General features: G+C 34.0%; 1 protein-coding gene across 9 annotated transcripts in view; it reads right to left on the bottom strand.

The window, feature by feature from the left end:
* SLC4A4 (solute carrier family 4 member 4) overlaps positions 1-16,328 on the bottom strand; it is a 357,503-nt gene that overhangs the window by 182,090 nt on the left and 159,085 nt on the right. The window lies entirely within an intron of this gene.

Genomic DNA, 16,328 nt, shown 5'->3' with positions numbered 1-16,328 from the left:
AATGCCCATGCCCTCACAGGCTCCCCACTGCCCATAACTGGCTAACTACAAAGTTGATCAAGAAATATTTAACAAGATGGGGCCTCTTCTTTACATAAGTACCCAGAAATGTTTAGTCGCACTTCAATGCACTTGAAAAACAAGCCCAAGTAAAATATTGTACACCTGAGGGAAAAAAATTGTTCAACACACTCAAGCACATAATTGAATGCCCTACTAGGTCCTTTTGACCCCATCTCCTGAAAATAATGTAATGAAAAATTAACTAGCATCTCCTCCAAATCGTAGGTTATTTTCCAAGTTTGTTTTTTGTTTTGTTTTGTTTTTAAACTGATAGTCATGTTACAAAACTAAGGCCCACAGATAGTCTTTATAATCCCCGGGTAAAACTAAGAAGTGTGTATACATGTGAATGAAGTCCAAGTATGCATATAAATATGTACTCGAACAACCTAAAAAATAAAATAAAATCTTTCCTTCTAAAATTATTAAAATAAAGGACAAGAGTAAAATTTCATAGATAAAAATATATTTACTACAAATAAACGTATAAAAAATATTCAACCTAACTAGTAATCAAAACTAATTATTAAAAATAAGATACATGTTTTACCTTTTGAAATGGCAAAATTAGAAAGAATGATAATGTCCAATGTCAGCAAGAGTTTAGGAAATTTATGTCACTAGTGGCCTAAATGGAAATATTTGGAAGAGTATGGAAATGTTTTAAAAGTATATGTATCCCAATTATACACTTGAAACTTTCTAGCTCACAGGATACATGTACTTTTATTTTAATTAATTGATTGATTGATTGATTATTTTAATTAAAATAAAAGTACATGTATCCTGTGAGCCAGAAAGTCTATCGCTAGACATTCATTTCAAATAAAAATCATTGTTATCTCAAAGACTTATCTACAGAAGTAACCATGCAGCACTGTTTTTAACTGCGAAAAACAGAAAAAGTCTAAATGCCCAAAAAAGGAGGATTGGTTAAATAAACTATAGTATAGCTATCCAATAAAATACCATGTAGCCATAAAACATGAAATTTAGATTATTAGTTTTTTACACATATGCCATATAATATTAAATAAACAAATAAAATCGCAAAATCATATGCATAAAGTGATTCCACTTCAGTAAAGAGAAAACACACACATATATGTAAAGTAGTCTGGAACTGAGGGAGCCCCCACTTTGCATGGTTCCAATGTGCGTGAATTTCAGTTACCACAGTTTAGTTAAATAATACTAGTCCCCTATCAACATGGTACAAATTTTAGTTAGCATAGTATATTAACTGTGAGTAACTGCATAAAGTACAAACCTCACCATTAAATGTTTAGTCCACAATTACTATGTAAATAACATATATGCATCATGATCAGTGATCAATTGGAGTAAATCTTTCGAAGTCTGTCAGTGATTGGTTACTACACATTTGTTATCCAGTTCATGTACAGACAGCAAAGTGTGTAGTTGTGTTGCCTTACTATATCTCAATAGTAAACTCAGAGGACATGGATAACCAAAAGTGAGAGTTGCAGCCAAGAAAAATGAAAGTATGGTACAGAAACAAAAAGTGATGACACTGGAAGTAAAATCTGCAGTCAAATGTAAATAGAGTTATAGAAGACCTAGCTGATCATGGAAATGTAGACAATGCTGCCACTGGTCATTTGGAATACTCTAGCTAAATAGTGGAGGAACTTAGTGAAGGCGTACATATTAACACAAATAAGTAGTTATACCAAAATGATAACAATATCCCAGAAAATGATGCTAACAAAAAGAAAAAAAAAAACTTCACATTAAAGGAATTCCTGAAGACATTTCTTGACATAGAAAGCACAAAGCATAAAATGTTGGAAGCTGATCCAAACTTTAGGGAGGAGTATGACAGTTTGGGCATAGAGAAGATGCTCACTCCATTTTATTAGTGGTAAATTAAATAACAAGAAGGCACGTACTATTCAAACTACTTCTGATGAGATTTTACAAAGGAATCAATTTCTTTAACTCTAATATCTCTAATGTTTTAAATTACAGTATACTAAATAAATATTAGTTTTATTATTTTTTTCATTTCCCTTTGCCTTTATAGCCAACAGTAAGAAAGATTTTAATGATTTGGCAAAATTTTTTAAAGGTCAAAGAACAATAATAACTTTTCCTACTGATTAGTAGGATTGTTTTTGCATAACTTCATCTGGCACAATAATTTTTATGGTTCCATAAAAATTTTTATGGAACTACCATGCAAAGCAAGGACTGCCTGTATATACACCTTTTAAGTGTTTATTTCTAGGGCTTCTATTTTCTTCCTTTTGTTTTTCTACTGGTTCTTAAGTATGCACAATTCATTCATATATTCATTCAGCAATATTTATTGAGTACTACCTATGCTCTAAATAGGCTTTGCTTCAGGCTCTGAAGATAAAGCAAAGAAGTTGACAAAAAGATCACTATTATCAAGTTTATATGCTAGAAGAGGAAACAAACATTAATTGATTAATTAATTAGTTAAGAGAAAAAAATAAATCAGTACATAAACCAACAAACAAAAATATCTGTGAATTGTGCCTGAAAACATTAAAATAAGGTAACTGAATAGATATTAATACATGGTACAATGTGTTTTACTTCTGCAATTAGAAAAAAATGGCTTTAAAATTTCTTAATATATCTGGGAGAAAAAAATCTCAAGCACTAAGACTTTGGGTAAAAACATTTGCAATGCCTTTCCAGTCAAGAAATAGAATGTGCAGTTATTTTAGAGGATCAGGGAGGGCATGAAAAAAAATGATGGGAGGGTTAGAAATGATAGGCAGAATTCAGAACCTAGATAATACTTCTAAGGAGTATAGTGTTCGCACTACTAAAAATGCAGTTAGTGAGTATGGTGGTTCTGAAACCGATAACCACAAATTTAATTAACTTTTCATCAACATTCAACATCAAAGACCCCTGAGTTAGAACTAGCTTTTAGAAGAGAAGAGTCTTCATTAAGAGAACTGACTTTCTGTCTGTTTCTAAAAGATGTGATGTGGGTTTATCCCCACCTCTAACAGACAAAAATAAATGTTTCTCCTGCTTAAATAACAGAATCTCCTGCACTGACAACACACACCTCTGCTTGGCTCAAATCCACAGAGCATTACTCTGTAATCTAGCATGCTCAAATTAGAAAAACACAACTCACTGCTTATCGGAAAGCAACTCAGCTGGAACTTCTGCAAAATGGAATGGGAAAAGGATGCAATGTGGATGAATCTTTGAGATTATCATATGAAGCAAAATAAGTCAGATAGAAAAAGCTGAAAACCATATGATTTCACTCAGATGTGAGATATAAAAATAAAAGTAAGAAACAAACATGACAAACAAAGACACGTAGACACAGACAGTGGATCAGTGGTTACCAGAGGGAATGGGGGATGGGAGAGGTAAGTAGGAGTAATAGGGGTCAAATATTTGGTGGCAGAAGGAAGTTTAACTTTGGTTAGTGAATACACAACGCAATACACATATGATATATTACTGAATTGTACACTTGAAATCTATTTGATTTTATTAACAAATGGCACTCCAATAGTTTTAATTTTTAATAAAAGGAAAAAAAAGAAAAAGGATGCAACATTACCTCCAGGTCATCCTCTCTAGGCACTATGTCTAAGTACCTTTCATAAGTTGTCTTATTTATTAAATATAGCCTCTGAGCAACCAGTATAACAATTCCTTTGGGATAAAACTCCAAAATCATGTGTAATAAAGTAGCTTTCTACTCTTTTAAGTTTCATTCGTCAAGGGCTTCCCTAAACCTCCCCAGGAATTAAGAGGCCCCAGCAATTGTATTATAACTATCAACCAGTGGGAGGGGCATCCTCTGTGGCCAGCAAACACCCTTTCCAATTTCTAACATGATTCTTAACACAAAGACATGCAGAGTGAGAATCCAGAAATCACTTTTTTCCCATAACTCTTGATCAAGTGCTTAAATGAGCTAAACACAAGACACGGTCCTGCACTGAGATTAGGAGTATAGTCTCTGGAGCCAAACTGCCAGGATTTGAATCCAAACTCCACTACTTATTTGTTGTGTGACCTGAGACAAATTAATTAATTAGTTTATTAATTAATTAATCTTTCTGTGTCTCAAGTTTCTTCCCTAAAAAATGGGATGATAGTGATTGTCATTATAGTAGCTAAAATACAAGGCAAAACCTGCCTCACTTCTAAAAACGAAAGCTCTCACAGATATTCGCTTTGAGAGCCCCTCTATATTAAAAATATATAAGGTAGGAAAGAAAAAGCCAACAGTTCTGCATGTGTTACTTCAGCAAATTAGGTAGCTTTAGTAATGAGACACAAAGATTACCTATAACCAGGAAAACAAACAATAAAATAACAAGGAGAAAATAATGAAACCTTTTTAGCTTCACTTTAATACCTGAGGCCTGGGGCGGGGAGGGGCATCAGAAAATCAACTTGTATTACAGATGAATAGATTATGATCCTAAGTAATAACTATCTAGTTTCATCATAAAAGAGAACCTAGAGAAAAATGAGAGAGGGTGACAGAGAGGAAGGAAATGAGGGAGAGAGAGAAATCATCAAATTAATCATTCACATTTGTCAAAACAGAAGACTTATAGATCAAAGCTAAGTTAATACCTCTCATCTGCCTTGATTTTTTTGTTGTTGTTAGAATGAGTTTGGGGTTTTTTGATTAGCTGCAGAATTTCCTGAAGGGTTCTACATCAGTGTGGTTATCTCTGACTAGAGTCCGCCAGCAGGAGAGGAAAAGTGACTATCTATAGGGTTGGAAATTCCCAGAGCTCCTGGGTTCCCAATTCCAACAAAAAGAAAGGCAAATATGTGGTAGGAATGCTGTCCATACATACCATTCCCACCACCAGCACCCACAGCAGACATCACCTACACATCATCACATTCATTTCTGCTAAGCCTGAACTTGGTTGGCCTCAGAGCAGCCACATTATCCATCAGTCAGAGATGGTATGTGAAATTAATCCTCTCTGCCATACTTAGCTATAGGACAAACTCTCAGTTTGCCTTTCTTGTCACTCTGGCCCAAATCTGTGTGTCCAACTTTGTCTACCACAGCAACCCAGAAGTATCTTGTGACAGAACATACCTGTTCATTTTTAGATATTTTTCATTTTTTCTATTTAGATTATTCTTTTCTCTCCTAACTCTGACTCAACTGCTAAGGCCCAGTTGAAAATTCTATCTTTTCCAATAACCTACACTAGCTATTCACAGAAATGTGAGTCTCTCTTTTATTCAAACCATTACAACACTTTGTGTCAGAATTACTTATTCATTTAGCACCAACAGATAAACAGCTTTCTCTCGATTACCTAATTTTTGTAGATGTGACTTTTTTCTACAACTAGATCACCAAAGTCCTGGAAGACAGGGTCTGTGTTTTGCAAATCTTCCTTAAAAACAAACATAGTATCATGCGCCAATCATTACTTTAAATTGTAATAAATTAGATATGGCTTAATAAACTCTGGACATTTTCAAGTACATAAAACCATAACCATTTGTCAAAGGAAGCTTATATTAAGAACTCTGAAATGGAAAATATATAAGTTTTGAAAACTGTCCTTATTCTACACTTCCCATTAATCTATTTTTGCTTTAGCTGCACAGTGACCAAAATACAGTTGCCATTCAACGTTGAATAAACCACAAATAAAAGAATAAACACTGCAGATAAACTGTTTTCCTCTGCTGGATGCATCTCTCCTACGAGAGGGACTGTGACATTTAATCCGTACTTCTATTAAGACATTTAATGTCAATGTCTTTGTGTGATATTCATTGCTGTACTTTGTATCTGCACCTTTACTAAGCCAACTATCTGGTTTACTCCTTACTTCATGTATTCTTGGTGCCTACCTAGTGCACAGTGAAGTTACACACACACACACACACACACACACACACACACATAAAGGATAAAAATGATAAAACAATGTATTAAAAAATGAATAGTATATATTCTGCCGTGGTTTCTCATAAGAAATTTTTCTCTGCTTCTTTCCTCTGCCTTTTTTTATGTGCAAGTAGAAAAATAACATGGTATGACAAAATGGAAACCCTGAGGCTTATAGCAATAATTGAAATTCTATGCTCTCATTTGGTAACTTAATACTTACTAGTTTTTAATGAATATGATACACTATGGTATTTGTTGAAAGAACACAAAATATTTTTAAGATAAGTTTCCTGTCTTCAAGGAATTTGTAAATGGGAAGAAAACATATAAAAGGAAAAATGCTATCAATAAACATGTAATATGAAGTAAATAACATTTTAGAATGGTTGCACTGTACGAGGCATAGTGTTAAGTGCTTTCCATTTATTTTATCACTTCTTTTATATGTGCCTATGAAATATCTATTATTCTTCTCTCATATTACTTATGTTAAAAATAGGAAAACTGAGTATTAAGAGGCTAACGGACTTCTCCAAGATCACACAACTAGTAAGTGATATGACCTCAAATTCACTAATATTATTTCCAAGCCCATTTTTAGCCACCACATTCTAATGAATGATTTCATTTAAAAAAGAAAAAAAAAAGGTCAGATTGCCACATGAACATTACAGACATAAAAGTACTGGATTTCAGAAGAGGCAGAAATCATAATGGCATATGAAGTAGTCCTAAAGTAAAATTAATTGAACATTTGGTTCATTATCCACCAAAAGGCAATTTGTGACAGTGCCGTTTTATTTTTGGTCTGGGAAACATCCCACTGTGGCCACCCCGCAGGCTACAAAAAAAAATGTTAATAGAAATAATAATCATAATGAACAACTCATACTGAGCATGACAAGTTTATATGCAAATTCCCTTCTGTGGGTTAAATGAGGACTTCTGGATTTTGTATTTTCTCCTGGCAAAGTCCATCATCTGGTAAAGTTAGTTCTCAAACCAATGTATAAAAAGAAAGAAGTATTTATTTCTTGAAGTTATTAATGTGCTATCAGCAACTGGTTTACATAGTTATTTTAATTATTCATTTGCCTCTTTCATTCTGAGATACAGGTTTGTAGGTCAATACCACAGTTGTTAAAACTTCTACAATTTATCTAATTAATAGATCACTGTAGTATTCTATAAACACACTTAAATGTATATATAAAATCCTCAAATGACATTTTCACATTCATAACTACAAGAAATGAGAAATAACTGACTAAAGCTTCATATACATATAACTCTTTAAAAAAATGCACACACACACACACACACACACACACACACACACACACACTGTGGCGGCTATCTTACTCCTGCCCACTCAGCAACCTAAACTCTTTCTCTGATAACAGCATCCCATTTTCATTTAGAGAACCATATTTATATTTATAAGTCCATTGAGGTTGAATCCATTCCGTGTGATACAGGTCTCTACAATGAGAACATCACAGCTCTCAGCCACGGCAATTAATTTTTGAGTGGACACTTTACCTAATTCAGGGCAATCAGAGTAAGTATCAGCCTTTTGTTGGAACTTCTGGGAAATAAATTTTCACTTTATGATAAGCTGCTAAGATGGTAATAAAAGCTTTGAGTGCAGCAGATGGTTGTATTAGAACCCTAAGGGAAGAGACTGCCTGAGAATAAAGTAAACATGGAAAAACTCAGAACCAAGGTAGAGACAGGTTCCTGATGCCATCATTTAAACACCAGATCCAGCCAGGCCGGAAGTCAGTGACTTTTAAATCATATGTGATAATTCCTTTTTAGCTTTATCTGAGCTGAATTTTTTTTTTTTTTTTGGTCACTTGCAATCAAAAGAGTCCTGATATACACATCTTGGATTCCATTTTAGTGCGTTAGAATAGAGGTACGTTGTATTGGCCATCTATGTATTAGCATCTTCAAATTAATTACATTGAAGATTCTGGTTTTTTCCCAATATTTATTACATTTTACTTGTTAAGGTATATAACAATCATATTTCTTTTTTATTATTATTTTATACTAGTTTCAAGTATACAGTGCAATGGTTAGACATTTATGTAATTGATGAAGTGATCCTCCCAATTACTCTAGCACCCATCTGGCTTTATACACAACCAGTCAATATATAAGATATATATTGACTATATACCTTATGCTGTACTCTAAATCCCTATGACTGTTTTGTACCTACTAATTTGTATTTCTTCATCCTTTCACCTTTGTCACACAGACTCTCAACCCCCCTTCCTTCTGGCAATTACCAGTTTATTCTCTGTATCTATGGGTCTGTTTTCATTTAGCTTGTTTCTTTTGTTCCTTAGATTCAGCATATAAGTGAAATTTTATGGTATTTATCTTTCTCTGTCTGACTTATTTCACTCAGCATAACACTCTTTAGGTCCATTCATGTCATTGCAAATGGTAAGATTTCATTTTTTAATGGATGAGTAATATTCCATTGTACATATGACCCATAACTTCTTTAACCAATCATCTACTGATGGGCACTTGGTTGCTTCTATATCTTAGTTATTGTAAATAGCACTGCCGTGAACATAGGAATGCATAGATCTTTATGAACTAGTGTTTTGGTTTTCTTTAAACACCCAGAAGTACAATTGCTGGGTCAATTGGCAGTTCTATTTTTAATTTTTGAGGAAACTCCAATCTGTTTTCCAGAGTGGCTGTACTGATTTGCAATCCCATTAACAGTATGAGGGTTCCCTTTATTCCACATCCTTGCCAATATTTGTTGTTTTTTGATTTATTAATGATAGCCATTCTGACAGGCATGAGGTGATATCTCGTTGTAGTTTTATTTTGCATTTCTCTGATGATTAGTGACATTGAGCATCTTTTCATATGTCTATTGGCCATCTTTACATCCTCTGTGGAGAAATACCTATTAAGGTCTTCTGTCCATTTGTTAATTGGATTGGTTTTTTTATTGTTGTTGAGTTATATGAGTTCTTCATAAATTTTAGATATTAACCCTTTGTCAGATGTATCATCACATATCTTCTCCCGTTTAGTAGGTTGTCTTTTCATTTTGTTGATGGGTTTCCTTTGCTGTGCAAAAAACTTTTAGTTTGACATCTCATTTCTTTATTTTGTTGTTGTTGTTGTTTTCCTTGGAGATATATCAGGAAAAAAGTTATAACAGTAATATTAGAGAGTTTACTGCCTATGTTTTCTTCTAGAAGTTTTATGGTTTCAGGTAATACAATTAAATCTTTAATCCATTTTGAGTTTATTCTTGTATATGGTATAAAAAGGTGGCCCAGTTTCACTTATTTGCATGTATCGGTTCAGTTATCCCAGTACCATTTGTTGAAGAGACTTTCTTTACTCCTTTGTATATTCTTGCCTCCTTTGTCATAGATTAAATGACCATGTAGATATGGATTTATTTCCGGGCTCTCTATTCTGTTCCATTGATCTATGTGTCTCTTTTTATGCCAGTAGCATGCTGTTTTGATTATTGTAGCTTTGTAGTACAGTTTGATATCAGGTAGTGTGATACCTCCAACTTTGTTCTTCTTTCTCAAGATTGCCATGGCTATTCAGAATCTTTTATGGTTCTATACAGATTTTTGGATTATTTGTTCTAGTTCTCTCTCTCTGAAAAATACCATTGGTATTTTGGTAGAGATTGCATTGAATCTATAGATTGCTTTGGGTAGTATGGCCATTTTAACGATGTTGATTCTTCCCACCTATGAGCACAGTTTATGCTTCCATTTATTTGTATCTTCAAATTGCTTCGAATCTATTCAAAAGAATCTGTTTTTATAGAATCCAGGTTTTCTTGGTGTGATCTGTATAAGTCATCTAGACTTTCTCCATGCCTTAACCTACCTGTATCTCAACAAATCGAAAAAATAACTATTGATTTATATGCTGGCAGACTCTAGACAGGTAAATTAGATGGTTACTTTTTCTGTATCAAATTAGCTAAGAAATTGAAACAGCCAAATAGCATTCATTAAGATGGATAATTTTAGAACTTCTTAGGTATCCATGTATTAATAAACTCCTACACATGAAAAGCTGTCAATTATCACAATTATCCTTAATATGTCATGGCATTATTACTCTGCTATAAAGATTCAGAATACTACCAAACTATCTTACTTTGGAGCAGAATAAATTTGATTTCAGCTAGTAAGAGGTAATAAAAACTGGAATTTGCTGAGATATTTTTGGAAGTATCTGTGTCTTAGCCTTAAATCTTCAAAATACTGAAAAAAAAAATTACCTATGGTTTACATTACAAAAAAGAGTTATCAGTACTTGTCTCATATCTATAAGATACTCAGAATCCTTTAGAATAATAAGGTGGTAGCCCTTACATTCCCCCAACTAATTCTGTCTTCCTCTTCATAATTTCTGCCAACACAGTGGGTTGGAAAAATTAAAACTAGGCTGACAGTGACATTAATATGTGCTTTTTAAATGCTGTTAAGCAAAGAAGCAGTCCTAGTTATAGTCTAGCAGTCAAATAAATTTTGTCTATAAAATTCTAGGACAGGCCATTTTGAGAAAACATTGGTTCAAAGCTTTTTTGGTCTGCTGGCTCTTTTATTAATTATTCCAATTATATTAATTATATTATTATTTCAATATTTCAAGAATCTCTATCAGAGATACATAAAATTTAAATCACTCATTTGGGTTTTAGCAACTTCGATGATGACCTAAAATAAGTAACAATTATAGACTGAATTCTATCCCCTCCCCCCCAAAAAATTCATATGTAAAAACCTTAACCCTAATGTGATGGTATTTGGAGATGAGGCCTTTGGGAGAAAATCAGGTTTAGATGAGGTCATGGGAGTGAGGCCCTCATGATGGGATCAGTGCCCTTCTGAGAAGAGACATCAGAGAGCTTGCTTCCTCTTTCTCACTACTATGTGAGGACATGGTGAGAAGGCTGCCACCTGCAAGCAAAGAAGTAAGCCCTCTCCAGGGAAGCAAATCACCCGGCAACTTGATCTTGGATTTCTCAGCCTCCAGAACTTTGAGAAATAAAATCCTGTTGTTTAAGCCACCCACTCTATGTATTTTGTTAGGGCAGCCTAAGCTGACTAATACAGTAACTAATAAGCTAATGGTAAGACTAAACGTTTTGACCTTTTTTTCCTAGACTTTACCTTCCACAATATTATTTTCCCTACTTTGTTTTATCCAGGCTTGTATAGTATTCACGAGCCTTTGGGAGAAAAATGGGCTCACAGAAACAATAATAACAGAATTTCACTGACTCTTGCCCCGTTGCATATCACAAGACTGCATCACACCCCCCCCACCACCCCAATAAGTCTGTAAGTCAGGTATTTGCTGGATCCCCAATAAATGTTTCACACATATTCATCTATTTAGCTCCATCCCATTATTGATGCCCTGTGCCTGCAAAACCACCTGGAAAGGGTATCACATTATAGACACTGTCTCTAGGGCCCAGCATGGCAATTTCGATACCCTGTTACAATACCATGTAAAGGACTGGCTGTGGTTCTGAAAGCCAGATGACTGAGTTGTCACACGGGTCTAAAAATAAACCCATGGTCACAGAACAAAGGCGACAGGAGTGAGGGGCTTCATGTATGTGGCATGGAAAAGTAAGATGCTTTCTGTAAATAGGAGCCCACCCATTAATTAAGATGGTAAAGAATACTGCCACCCAGCAGCCTCTTCCTAAAAGACCTAAAATCTCTTAATGTATGTCATAGATCCCACTTCCATTCTCCTTTAATTTCTAACTCCCTACTTTACTTCTCCTTGCTTTGCCAGACCTGTCCATGATAAGGTTTATATGATGAATCACTCCGCTTAAGAGTGAACACATCAGCATTTTCTCTAGGTTCGACTCAGAACAATTATCAGCACAATTTATTCCCTGAGGTTTCTAAAGTCAGACTCAATTCTCATCAACATTAGGAAATCTTCAAGATTCCCAAAATAAATTCTACAGATTTTGCTCAAGTCCAACTATTTTATATACAAAGTAGCTAAATTTATTGCTCCAATATTAGTGTCACATCCACTATGCTAATGCTGTCATTAGATGTCTCTACATGCAAAAAAGACATCCTCCTTCCTATAGACTCTCTGTCAAAATGCATAAGAATATAAAAGCACCAAACCTTAAAGAATCTTTAGGACTTCTAACTTCATTCCCACAATGTCAAAAAATTCTACCCATCTTTTCTTGGATAGCAATATTGAAAAATGTGATTCAAAATATAATCTCATTAAAAAGGGAAAGTGGGGACTGGAGGCATTAAGGAAACATTACAGAGGTGCTGCTTCTTTAAAAAAAAAAAAAAAGGTTCCCGCAGATATATCACTCCTCTAAAGATTTTGATATAACTCTGAACAGAATACAGAAATATCAACAAGATTTTACAATAAGCTTTTCCTCTTTTCTGCCTTAATTAAGTCTGCTCTGAGTTAAGGGTCCAAAATTAGTGGCACTGATCCCCAACTTCTCTGAAGCTAAAATACATTCTCAGCAAAGAAAAAAAAATTATATAACAGGTCCTCCAATACTACCTACTTAACATTTATAGTTTCACTGTTGTCAGACAGCATACTGCTTCATTTGCCTTGTTTTACTTACCCAAAAGATTCTGCATTAGGGAAGCCAAACAGCAACACACATCCATTGGCCAGCAAAGACCACAAAACCAGGCCAGAATCTAAAAGGCCATCTATAAAATCCGATTTCAACTACTTGAGAAATGGCGTATGAGTGAAAAAAACCTAATTACAAGTAAACAAGTAAACTTTTGATACTATTTCATTAAGTACCTTCCCAAATTATCAATAGATATTTGCTAAATCGATTTTCGACAGACAATAAAATGGGATCAGCTGTTTTTAGAACCATATTTCAGAGTAGAGGAGTATAACCTGTGATAGAAATAAAGTCCTAAATTATCCATATAGCTATGCCATAGAAAGCTGATGGAAAACGTAGATCAGAGAGTGTATGTGCATTGGTTCAGGATTTTGACTTTCTATTAAAGTGTGCTATGTATAATCCATGTGTTTTACAGAGTAATATCAACAAAAATAAAGAAGTCACCTTTTTCAATACATTATGTTTCACTATAACCTTTCTAGCCAATGTTTCTTAACCCCTTATATAAAAAGCCTATGTATAACACTTCGAATCCCCTGCAGATAACCTCAGTTCATCAGGGCAGAGATAAATGAGTGCCACTTCAAAAGAGATTCATTATTCCAGCTCTCTGTTCAGAAAGAATAGGCAGAGAAAGTATTCAGTTGCTTCTAAGGCTTATGGTAACGTGTAAGGAAGGTATGGCTATTCCTTAGTTGGGTGTAGAATTTCCAATTAATTAAATATCAGTCATAAAACTGAGAGTTCTTTTGCTTTCTCAGACAACCGCTTCTTTAGATCCATCGCATATCAGTTTAAGCTAGTTTAGAAACACATTTGTCTATTTATGACACTTTTTCAGACCTATAATAAGTGGAAATCTGTGTTTCCTAGAACTGCTTTAGTAATCTTATAAGCAGAGATTAGGCATTCTCTTGAAAATTGTCCAAATCCTTCTGCTATCTTCCTTATGTGGGATAGGTGGTATTCAAATATAAAGGGATATAAAGATTGAGACAGGGAACTCCTATTAGACAATGGAAAATGCTCTGGGCCTGAAAAATGAGATAAGCCAAAGTCCATAGGAGGAAGCCAAGGTACAAATGCCAAAGCCATAAAATACAAACAGCAAACCTAAAGAGTCTAGAAGGAAAAATCAAGGTCAAGTTACCAAGTTAAGGGTGAGAAGTTAGGGTAAATTGAGATAAAAAGCATTCCCATGTTAATATGTAAGTTAGTCAGTAGGACCTAGAGGTCAAGGCCAACATAAAATATAAATACTCAACTTGTCTAATAATGCGAAAATGAACCAAAGAAGTACTGTTGTTTGGGGGTGTGATGGGGAGAGGGGGTTGTTCTCCAAAAATTTTTTAAAAGGACCCACATAAGATAGCAAAGACTTCAAACCTGAGTAATACATAGATAAAATTTCCCCAAGGGGTCAATGAAGTGTTTGCCACAGCTGGTAGCTTAAGAAGCATACTTGTTCATATGGGGTTCTGCACAAGCTCCCTTGTCTAGTGACAGCACAGGGAATTTACCTCTCCAGACAACGCAACCCTGAGTAGATGGTAATCATGGGTGGAATGATGGAATCAGAATTATAAGACCTAGATCCCGTGCTCAGCTGCAACTCTAACAGAGCAAATCCCTCTTTACTCTTGACTCACCTTTCCCATCTGGTTAACATATAATAACAGCAGGAAGAATAAAGAGATTACAAGGCACATTTGTGGGTGGTGGAATTGAATTTTGCTCTTCTGGCTTACAAAAATCTACTCAGAAATACAAAACAGCGCTATTACACTAAAAAATAAACTAATTTACTATTCATTATGTCACTTTTGTTCTCATCTTTCCTTTCATAAGCGATACCAACAAATTTTCAAATGTGAAGATTGAAAAAACTGAACTTGGCATTACTAAAGGGAAAACTAATCCGTAGAAATATTCTCATCATTTATTGACCCTGTTATTCAGTTTAAGAGGTGAAGTGAGTACTAACTAGGAATATTTAGACACCAGCTACATAAAGAAGTTACACAGTGAATGAAAATATTTACTCTTCCTTTTTCAATGAATTTATCAATTGTGGCAACAAAAATAAACCTCAGTGAAAGTGACCTCAAGAGATAAAGGCACATAATCAATTCCAGAGACCTAAGTAAGCACTAAGTATTTAAGATGATTAAAAAGCTGAGACTTCACTGGAAAAAGAATAAAGCATATGAGTAAGGATGAGAATTTCCAAAGACAGAAAGGGAAAGGAATGCATGATGGTTCACAGATAAAAAGAATATGTGGTGAAAGAACTAAGCTATGGTGACTTACTGAAATGAATGGGGAAACTTTATATGGAACACAGTTTTGTTTCACAAGTTTTATTGACAACCATCTACTTTTTCTACTCAAGCAGTATCTATCTTAAAAACAAATACACAATCAGCAACCCAAGAGATACTCAATGAATGTTAAATAACATTGATTATCTGAGCTGTACCCAAAATATACACACATTAAAATTGTTACACCCTAAGATATGCCCACCTGGTCTTCTCTCTTACTAAACAGAAATTTTAGGAAGTGTGACTCTACCTACAATAGAACAAAACCATTGTTAAAACAAAATGTATAAATCAGTTCTTAACCATGTTCCTTTAAAAAATCTTAAATTCTCAAAACAATAGCCCAAACATTTCTATAAATTCCATTGCTGGTTTACATAAGAATAAATTATAGTTATTAAATAAACTCTGAACTGTTGCCTTGTATAAGCAAAAGAAAAACTAGCCAATGCCCAGTTCTTATAATATTGTATTCATTTAATTCTACTTTAAAACACATCTAAAATGCCATCTAATAGTTACTTGTGATCTCAGCTAAATAAATCCCCTAAACAAATTCTGAAAGTCAATTTCTAATCTTTTTTTGACTACTAATATAAATATGCCTAAATATTACAATTTTATTATTTAGACATTAAATTAGTTGATACTAAATTTTCTTCTACAGAATAATTCACCCAAGTTATATAGATGGTTATGTCCAAGAATTCACTTCGGAAATATCAACTGCAATAAAAATTTTTCTGAAATGCTTGCATGGTATGCCCTGCCATGAATGAGAATTGGTTGACTTGCCTATGAAATTAGTACATTCTGAGATTAATGAAAAGAAATGTATTATTTCACCTGCTGAAATCAAGCTCACTTCAGAAGTGAGTTTCTCTTCTATTTTGATTTATTGTTATTTAAAATAATCAAAAACTTTGAGTGTAATAACTTGGCTTACAATCTCTTTTGAGATATAACCACATATAGGCAAACCAGACTACACACTCACTGCAGTATTTTCTTCCAAAATTAATCCTTCTTTTTTCCCTTTCATAAAGTTTCATTCTTCTTCTGTCAATTGCACGCCTCTTCAAGAGATGATTACTAATATGGGGTTTATTGAAAAGAGTCTTCAACTTGCTTTCTATTTCTTCCAGCCAACCAGTTTAACCTAATATTTGCATTAGTTAGGGCACTTAATTGGAAATATTACTTAATAAAAACATCCATCAGTAAATGACACTTACTAGGAACATAAATTATCTCTTTTAAGAACACTCTTATAACCTAAGTATTATTATATCTATATTCATAAATAAAACATGTTCAAGGAGGTCACATATATTACCTAGAT

Source organism: Pteropus medius, unplaced genomic scaffold, assembly GCF_902729225.1.
Source record: "Pteropus medius unplaced genomic scaffold, Ma_sr-lr_union100, whole genome shotgun sequence".
NCBI lineage: Eukaryota > Metazoa > Chordata > Mammalia > Chiroptera > Pteropodidae > Pteropus > Pteropus medius.
Note: the sequence above shows the minus strand (reverse complement) of the source record. Positions and strands in the feature narration are given on the sequence as shown.